Genomic DNA, 10,258 nt, shown 5'->3' on the forward strand with positions numbered 1-10,258 from the left:
ATATTTAGTGCCAGCAGTCTGGTTCCACTTTGGTTTAGGTGGAGCCCATCTCTCCTGTATAGGCTCCTCCCATCCCAGAAGTTTCCCCAGTTCCTAATGAACGTGAACCCCTCCTCTCTACACCATCGTCTCATCCACGCATTGAGACTCTGAAGCTCTGCCTGCCTACCTGGCCCTGCGCGTGGAACTGGGAGCATTTCTGAAAATGCCACCATAGAGGTCCTGGATTTCAGTCTCTTCCCTAGCAGACTAAATTTGGCTTCCAGGACATCTCTCTTACCTTTCCCTATGTCATTGGTACCTACATGTACCACGACCACCGGCTCCTCCCCAGCACTACACATAAGTCTATCTAGATGCCTCGAGAGATCCGCAACCTTCGCACCAGGCAGGCAAGTCACCATACGGTTCTCCCGGTCATCACAGACCCAGCTATCTACATTTCTAATAATCGAATCTCCCATTACTAACACCTGCCTTTTCCTAGAAACTCGAGTTCCCTCCCCCGGAGAGGCAACCTCAGTGTGAGAGGCAACCCCAGCACCATCTGGAAGGAGGGTTCCAACTACGGGAAGGTTTCCCTCTGCTCCCATTGACTGCTCTACTTCCCTGGGCCCTTCTTCCTCCTCAACAGCACAGGAGCTGTCTAAGCGGAGGTGGGACAATTCTACAGTGTCCCGGAAAGCCTCATCAACATACCTCTCTGCCTCTCTCAGCTCCTCCAGTTCCGCCACCCTGGCCTCCAAAGTCCGTACATGGTCTCTGAGGGTCAGGAGCTCCTTGCACCGACTGCACACATACGCCACCTGCCCACAGGGCAGGTAATCATACATGCGACAGTCAGTGCAATAAACTGGATAGCCCCCACTCTGCTGCTGGGCTTCTGCCTGCATTGTCTCCTAGTTAGTGAAAGGGTGGTTTACGGAATGTAGTTTTGGAATGTGGTTCGGTTTATAGGTTTGAGGGGGGGGCCATGGGGAAGGGGTTAGGGCTGGCGAGGGGTTCCCACTCCCTTCCCACTCCCCTGCCAAACTCCCTTGCGAAACTCCCTGTTAGCAGCCCCTGGTCGCTTGTGCGCGGCTTTATAAAGCTCTGGCCTGAGTGAATGCCCCGCCCACTGATTAAGGCTCAGCCAATTACCAGAGGCTTCGAGCTTTCAAACCTGCCTCCAACTGCCAGCCAGAGCACACGGTCCCTCAAACAACCAAACAAACAAACAGACTGACAAACACAAGCTCAGCACACAGCAAGTAACCCCCAAACACAAACACACACACACTACAGACAGTCACTTACCCCACAGATGCTGTATTAGCTCCTCCTTCACCTGGAGAACTCCCTTGCGAAACTCCCTGTTAGCAGCCCCTGTTCGTGGCCACACGGTGTCACTGTTCCTCTGAGAGAAATGCTCTGTGCATTACCGTTCATGGCCACATGGTGTCACTGTTGCTCCGTATAGGAAATGCTATATGCATTACCCTACTTGGCCACAGGGTGACACTGTTCCTCTGAGAGAAATACTCTGTGCGTTACCCTGCATGGCCACACGGTGTCTCTTGCTCCGTGAGATATGGTCTGTGCATTACCCTTCATGGCCACCTGGTGTCACTGTTGCTCCATGAGATATGGTCTGTGCATTACCCTTCGTGGCCACACAGTGTCACTGTTCCTCTGAGAGAAATGCTCTGCGCATTACCCTGCATGGCCACACGGTGCCACTCTTCCTCTGAGAGAAATGCTCTGTGCATTACCCTTCATGGCCACATGGTGTCACTGTTGCTCCTTATAGGAAATACTCTATGCATTACCCTACTTGGCCACATGGTGTCACTATTCCTCTGTCAGAAATGCTCTGTGCATTACCTTCCATGGCCACACGGTGTCTCTGGTGCTCCGTGAGATATGGTTTGTGCATTACCCTTCGTGGCCACACGGTGTCACTGTTCCCCTGAGAGAAATGCTCTGTGCATTACCCTGCGTGGCCACACGGTGTCACTGTTGCTCCATGCAGGAACTACTCTGTGCATTACCCTGCATGGCCACATTGTGTCACTGTTCCTCTGAGAGAAATGCTCTGTGCATTACCCTTCATGGCCACATGGTGTCACTGTTGCTCCTTATAGGAAATACTCTATGCATTACCCTACTTGGCCACATGGTGTCACTGTTCCTCTGAGGGAAATACTCTGTGCATTACCCTCCATGGCCACATGGTGTCTCTGTTGCTCCGTGAGATATGGTCTGTGCATTACCCTTCATGGCCACATGGTGTCACTGTTGCTCAGTGAGATATGGTCTGTGCATTACCCTTCGTGGCCACACGGTGTCACTGTTCCTCGGAGAGAAATGCTCTGTGCATTACCCTGCATGGCCATACGGTGTCACTGTTCCTCTGAGAGAAATGCTCTGTGCATTACCCTTCATAGCCACATGGTGTCACTGTTGCTCCTTATAGGAAATACTCTATGCATTACCCTACTTGGCCACATGGTGTCACTGTTCCTCTGAGAGAAATGCTCTGTGCATTACCTGCGTTGCCACACGGTGTCACTATTCCTCTGTCAGAAATGTTCTGTGCATTACCCTCCATGGCCACACGGTGTCTCTGTTGCTCCGTGAGATATGGTTTATGCATTACCCTTCGTGGCCACACGGTGTCACTGTTCCTCTGAGAGAAATGCTCTGTGCATTACCCTGCATGGCCACATGGTGTCACTGTTCCTCTGAGAGAAATACTCTGTCCATTACCCTGCATGGCCACACGGTGTCACTGTTCCTCTGAGAGAAATGCTCTGTGCATTACCCTTCATGGCCACATGGTGTCACTGTTGCTCCGTATAGGAAATGCTATATGCGTTACCCTGCGTGGCCACACAGTGTCACTGTAGCTCCACGCAGGAACTGCTCTGTGCATTAAAAAGAAGCAGCAAGCTGCAAGGTAAACAAACAAGAAGCCAGCAGCCAAACACTAGCCAACAGGCAATTGTCAGCCAATTAAGCCAAAATCAATCCCAATTTCTCTGTTTTTCCCACGTGTTTGGAGTGTCTGATGCTTTGTGCATTACTGTGACAGGTCACCATGAGTGCCACAGTTGGCCTGAGGGAAATGCTTTCTTATCACTGTCCCTTCATAAGGGAAACGGTTTGTGTATTACTTGGAGTGCCCACCCAGTGTCACTGTTGCTCTAGGAGGAAAATGCCTTCTGCATTCCCCCATCTGGTATCACTGTTGCTCCATTAGGAAATGCTTATCTGTCCTGGCCACTCTTGTCCCTGTGCGGTCCCTGGGGGGAACCCCCTTCAGTGAGACAGCCTTTGTCAGGGTTCCACTCTCTCTTGGGTGTTCAGCCCCTCCACCTCCTGGAACTGCACCACTCTGAGCCTTAGCACACCCGTCTCTTGCTATGGGCCCCCTCAGGGAGTCCACTTGCTCTGGACCGCCAGGGCCTCCTCACCCCCGAAGGGGTTGATGCAACCCTGTTCTCTAGCCCGGAGTGACACTCAGCCAGCGTAACACAGGAGGGTTTATTGAGCTTTTGAACCCAACATAGGAAACTCTCAGAGCCTTAGGCCTGGCCTCCCTCAGCACAGCACATCCAAGTCTCCCCTGCATCCAGGGGGGCTCTGTCTACTCTCTGTCTCTCCAGTCCTGAACCCCCCTGCTTCCCAGCTGGGCATTTGATATCATGGGCCCCAAGCCCTGCCTCTGTCCATTGTCTTCTCTCTAGGTAAACAGGGTCACCTGGGCCTCCTCTCCTCTCCTCCAGCCCCCACTGGCTGGAACTGGCTGTTGGGCTGTGGAGAGAGGACCCCAGTGACCTATTGTCTTCCCACTGGCTAGAACCAGTTGGGACTCCTGAGCTGGGCCTCTGGGTTGCCAGTTGCTGGGGTATCCATTCTCCAGGCCATCAGTTGGGGCCTCAAGTTCCCTCGCTGGTCCTCTGTAACAAAAAACTCCCTCTGGCCTCATCTTGTTAACCAAGTAACACCCAGGGAAACTGAGTCACACGCTCTCTGCATGCAAACCATTGGAAAAAACAAGGAACCAAACCAGAAAATCTCCCACTTTGTTACACACTTATCGCTCAACGGTGCCGTCTGCTGTGGCAACCGGGACACGTGCTGCAGGAAGTGGGGCTACTTCAATGAGACCCTGTCCCACATCCTGTGTGGATGTCAGCACTACTCCGGAGCCTGCCGGTAATGCCACAGCACCATCCAGAACGGGGTGGTGAAAGCCATCCCGCCGTCCCTGGGGAAGCTCACCATCGACCCCGCCATCCTCGGCACGGACAGCCAACTGTGACCCAACATCGTGATGGATACGGAAAAGAAGAAGATTCTCATGGTGGATGTCACGGTGCCGTTCGACACTGTCAGTACCAGGTAGAGTAATTGAGAACACCGGTCAGGGAAATAACCCACTTCCTTCTTTCCTTGACAAATCAAGGGACTCACCCCACCCATGTACTTAGTATTGGTATAGTGCAAGGGTCAGCAACCTCTGGCATGTGAGCAGATCTTTAATGGCACACTGCTGCCCGCCGGAGTCCCAAGGACATAAAGCCAGTGAGGGGCAGAGCCTGCGCCCCCCGAGAGAGGAGCCACCTCAGTGGCCTGGCCATGGGCTCCTGCGTCACCTCACCCGGCGAGGAGCCCTGACCCGGGGGCGTGGAGGGGCCAGCTCACCTGAGCCACCTTGGTATAGTTGGCTATGGTGGATTGGCAGTGTTCTGGGGGAGCAGGTTTGCTGCTGGACCCGGACCCGACTCCCAGCGGCAGGAAGGGGGAGCAGGGATGGTGGAGGCGGGAGAGGCTGGCAGCAGCAGCAGCAGCGACAGCTGCTGAGCGTCCCTGGGAGGAGGCACCCAGCTGCAGCCATGGCTCGGTACCTGCTGTTCGTGAGCTGGGAGGAGCAGAGAGCTCAGTGGCCCGGTGGCGCTGAGCACGTAGCAGGTGCGGGCGAGTGGGAATTGGTGGTGGCCAGAGAGCCCTGGGGTGAGGAGCTCACATACTGCGGGGTTATGCGCCACCAGGGGCAGCTCCTCCAGACACAGCCAGAAGGGACTGTCTTGCCGCAGGCGCTAGTTGCACTTGTGCAGTGTGCCATGGGGCCCCGAGTGGGTGAGCTGGCTGGGGGCCGCAGGAGTGGGGGGAGCCCTGTTCCCTGAGTCCCCACACACACGCACCCAGCCCCCTGCCCTGAACCCCCCCCACAGCCACCCAGCCCTCTGCCCAGAGCCCCGCACACACACCAGGCCTGTGCTCTGCACGCACCCCCAGGCCCCTCCCCTGAGTCGCCCTCATACACACCCAGCCTTATGCTTGACTGCTTCACCCCCACCCATGACCCCAGCCCTGACTCTGGCACCCCCCCACATCCCCATTCACCCCCCACCCTCAGCACCAAATGGGAGCTACTGCACACATCCCTACACACATTCCCGCCTGTACCCCTCACACCAAATGGAAGCTGCCCAGGTAAGTGCCCCACACCCAAATCTCCTGCTCCAATCCTGAGCCCCCTCCCTCATTGTATCTCCTGGCCAGACCCTTCACCCTCATCCTGTGCTTGGTGCATTCCCACTCTCAGCTCAGTGCAGAGAGAGGAAGAGAATGGGCCAGAACCAGGGAGAAGGTAGCTACCCGCTGTATGTGGAGAGGACCAGGACTCCAGACTGGCAGCGAGCTGAGTGGGTCTGGCAGCAGGGATGTCAGCTGGCAGGAGCCCGCAGATGGAACCCCTGAGCGGCAGTAGGCTGAGCTGCTCAGCCCGCTGCGGGTCTAGGGTCCTCGCCAGTGGCCCCACCCAGACAGCTGCTAGTCTGGGATTCTGGCTGCCTGACTATTGCCAGCCGGGGTCCCGACCACAGGCCTCACTCAGCCCATTGCTGGCCTAGGTGAAAAGAACCCCAGACTAGAAGTGGGTTGAGCGGGCCAGCGGCGTAAGATCAACATTTTAATTTAATTTAAAATTAAGCTTCTTAAACATTTTGAAAACCTTGTTTATATTATTTAACTAAACTATTGTTGTATTGTAAAAGAGAGACTTATAGAGACCTTCTAAAAACATGAAAAAGTATTACCAGCACTCGAAACCTTAAATTAAAATGAAGACTCGGCACATCACTGCTGAAAGGTTGCTGACCCCAGGTATAATCAATGACTTGGACTCTGGATACATTCTATGGGTGGTGTACCTGAGATCACTTACCCACTGTGGTTTTAAAAATGCCCGCACCCCAATCTGGGTCTATGGTGGTTGTGTTATGTATGTATCTTACGAACCTTGTAACCGACACTTGTAATCCCTCAGAACCTAAGCCTGACTGCAGCTGTACAGTACCTTCCTTCTTAATGTTTAAAATCATACTTACACAAGTTACCTTCTACACTCTCATTGGCTATTTAACATTTTTATTGAAGTTATTTTAATTAAAATAGACAAAATGTAGATATGGTTGTTGGGGATGCACTTGGCATAATCCAGGTAACTCAAAAGGATGGAAGGCCATGAGAGCGGATGAAGTCCTCTTGCTCTGAGCCATAGTGTACCAACTCTCCTCCAGACTCCATGTTTGACCCCGAGTTGCCCTTGTGAAAGGGGCTACTCCTTCTAGAAGAAAGAAACTAGTAAGAACCGGTTAGTAGCTAGGCAGACTTGGTTCTGGGCGGGTAATGTTCATGTCATAAACATTGTAACAAGTTACTGTTTTGGTTAAAGTATAAAAGGTATCTATTGGGTTTCCAGGAACTGGGGCGGGCGAGCCCGCCCCATGCTAACGGAACCCCCCCCCCAGCCTAAGGGGAGGTGCCACAGAGCCTCAGAAACCCACTAATTGCGGGGGACAACTAATAAAAGAACAGGGACAGGAGTGCGGTCAAAGGGTCATAAGAAGGGAGCCTGACGGTGACACCGAGCAGAGAACCCCGGACAGCGCCCACTGCTCCTCGAAGGCGTCAAGGGAGCCAGCGGACGCCGCCCAGAGGAACTCCGCCCGGAGACGTGAGCGGACTAAGGATCGGAAACAAGCCCCACAGTCGCAGGAGTCTCCATTGGTATGTGAGTTGTTTGTTTCGCACGGTTTTGATTTGAGCCCTGTGTGGCTCCTGACGCCTATTTGATATCTTAAATAAAGTTCTGTTTGCTTCTCCATCCTGGTGTGTCCTTTTGGCGCGGCGCACACCGGGCAACGAACTCAACCACTGCCACCTTGGGCACTGAGTGCCGGCAACAGTTTGGTCAAAGCCAGACGACAATTACTTAGGGGTGTTATTGTAAGTTACTATAAAAAGGGCTACACTAGCTGGAGCTGAACGCGTATCATCGCCACCTCTCCACTCACATGCTCCAGGTACTGGCTCCATGACTTGGGATGAACAAGAAAAAGGATGGTACATTGTGAGAGGGACTTAGAGGGTTTCAGAGCTGACAAGCCAGGTCAGGAGATGGCTGCTCCCAGGTATGATGGTGATGGGGCCCATTAAGGTATCTGGATAGAAAAGGCAGGGGCAAAAGCATGTGGCGGGGCACAGCTGAGGCTGAACATTAACTGCCAGGGGTCATGAGGGCAATAAATCATCCGCCCGGGCCCCCAGACTGGGAATCGTCTGAGCAGGAGGCATGGACAAGGCCAGTAGCCTCTCTATGGCTGCCCTGGTCAGGGGCAACCTTGAGCGCCATACGCCAGGGACCCGCCCTGCCCTGCTGGGCTTCTCTACCCGCAGCTGGGCAGCCGCAGGGAGCGGGAAGGCCGGGCAGTGCTGCCCTGCTGGGCCCAGAACCTGACCCGCTGCCCTGTGTGTCTCCTCTCTCTGTGGCTGCAGTGATGGGGGGGCCCTGCCTCCCCACAGAGGAGAAGGACCATTGTGGCCACATGGGCCAGTGCCCTGGGTGTGTCCCTCAGCCCCTCACCTGGGGGAGGGGAAATGACCTCAGACAGCCCCCTGGGGCAATGTCCGGTGTCCCGCCCCCCAGCTGCCGCAGTGACTCCGGCGGGGGGGGTCTCCACTATTTGGGCAGCGACCCCCAGGGGAGTTTCTGGCCCAGTCAAAGCAGCGTGAGGGCGCAGCGGCTTCAGCGGGTGCCACTGAGCATGCGCCGGGCGTTGTCCGCGCGCCCGCGCACTCCCAGCCCAGGCGGCCGCCGCCGAATCCGCTTCCAGGGTGTGAGCCGGTGACGCCGCGTCCGCAGGGCGGGGCCAGGCTGGGCTCGAGCGAGCGGTCGCGCCCCGATCCTGGCGCACTTCGGGCCGGAAGTGACGTGGGCCCAGCGGCAGGCGGAGGGGGTCGCGGTGCGCGTGGGGGTCCCGGCCCGCTCGCTGATTGGCGGAGAGACCCCGGGGGCAGTCGCGCGCGTGGGGCGGATCGAGACTCCCGGAGTCGGGGGTGGGGGAGGGCCAGAGGGTGTGAAATGGGGCGGTCAGGCGGGGGAGGGGCAGAGGGTGTAAAATGGGGGGTCGGGGGGTGCAGACTGGTTCAGCGCCAGTTTTATACCTGGGTAGGTTTTGGCGGGTGTCTGGAATGGGCACCACGGGCACACATTCATGTGCCTCCCCACGTGGTGTCTGTCTAGGTTTTGACTTGGGTTTGTTGGATCTGTGCTGCAGGCAACCGAAAATAAGGACATTGATTCCAGTTGTTTCAGTCTCATTCTCTTTATTCATTAATTGGGTAGTAACTTGTTGGGCTTTGTCCATATCATTAGTAATTGGTATAAAGTGGGTCTCCTTATGGGCCAGTAACGATTTTAGCTGTAACTGTAGTGGGGGAATGTAGGCAAAAAAGGTGGGTCATAGGGGGTTACTCTCCTGACCCTCAGCTTCCTCCCCCCCCCAAAAAAATTTCCCCACCTGTTGCTGTCCCAGGCCATCAGGGTAAGCAGCTGCTGCACTGGGACACTTTGTTAACTTAGGTTTATCTCCGTGATGGCCCAGGAGCCAAAGTTTGCTGACCCCTGACTTATAGCGTTGGCTTATGAATGGGTCATAAAAATTTTTCCATTTGTACTTACCCATTTTGCGGGGGGTTGGCTTATAAACAGACTGGCTTATGATCGAGTATATATGGTAAGTCAGGAACTCTTCCCAATCTTAAGGATTGTAGTGCATTGGTGATTGCACTCATGACATATTCCCCATATGCAGAGCATATAATCTCTTTTCCTAAATGTTGATCCCTGTGCTGATCATTGTTTAAAGCGATTAACTGTTTCATTGTCTGTTGAATCTTATTAAACAGTTGGGTTATGTCATGCATATTATAAAGAGTAAATCGCTCTTCCTGTTTTGCTTTGAAAGGTAGCTATAATGAGTACCTCATATCATCCTTCAGCCTCATATTCAAGTTTGTATAAGGTTAAACTTCCCCCCATTATCCAATTATTACAACTGGCTTTGTCTCCCCAAGTTCCATAAGGTGTCCTGTGTTTCAGGGAAGTTGAATTAGTTATTGAGGAGGTAAAGGTTTTACAACTGAAGGACATAAGTCCACACCATGTAGAGGTGAAGCATAGGAGTTTATTACACATGGCGCTGGCAGAGTGTCACCTTGCTTATTAGGCTCAGAGACACTGTCAATCAATTGATTACAATAGAATATATGGCTTTTCCATGGGTGGGGGAAAGTGACAGGGTAGGCAGTTCCACACCCCGGGATAGGTCTGGCCGCAAGACAAGATAGCACATTAGCCAATGGTTAACAGGTTACATAATGTCTCCGCCCATGGTCTTAAGTTATATAAGTATTAATTAAATGTTAACTTGCTATTTTATCCTAATAACATTTGATCAATGTTGAATTCTGATTTGGGGTACATAGGAATGGAGTAGCTCCTCTGATTGTCAAGCAGATATATTCCTAGGAGTTAAAACAAAGAAACAGTGAAAGTATATGGCAATAGAGATTCTCTCCTCTGTGTTTTAAGGCAGGCATTGGTCCCTGGGAAAGGAAGGTGGGAGGAAGCCATATCTTATAATGACATGCGCCAACCTTTCATAAACTCAAGGTTGGATCTGTGGGAAGAACATCTCCCTATAAACAAACTAACAACCGAAACAGGGCTTCTTTGTTCAATCTGCAACTCTGAGTAAGACACAATTATTCAGTTCATGGCTCTAACACCTGGCAATTTGCTGACTAGGTTTATTTTGGCAAAGCAAGGTTATCTGTTGTTTATTCTGCTTCTCTTAGCTGATCGCTATTTTCTAGGCCTCTGGTCCCTTGACCATACTCTGGAGTTTGGGTCTGGAAAAGAGCT

General features: G+C 53.2%; 1 long non-coding RNA gene across 1 annotated transcript; it reads right to left on the reverse strand.

Moving 5' to 3' along the window:
- Nucleotides 1-6,346: 6,346 nt before the first annotated feature.
- LOC123358088 lies at nt 6,347-8,050 on the reverse strand. Its single transcript, XR_006575641.1, has 3 exons — nt 7,916-8,050; nt 7,347-7,493; nt 6,347-6,616 (listed from the first exon to the last, which is right to left on the reverse strand). It is a non-coding gene; the product is annotated as an uncharacterized LOC123358088 (long non-coding RNA).
- Between the last annotated feature and the right edge of the window lie 2,208 nt (nt 8,051-10,258).

The sequence above is a fragment of the Mauremys mutica genome, unplaced genomic scaffold (genome assembly GCF_020497125.1).
Source record: "Mauremys mutica isolate MM-2020 ecotype Southern unplaced genomic scaffold, ASM2049712v1 001401F_np12_obj, whole genome shotgun sequence".
Taxonomy (NCBI): Eukaryota; Metazoa; Chordata; order Testudines; family Geoemydidae; genus Mauremys; species Mauremys mutica.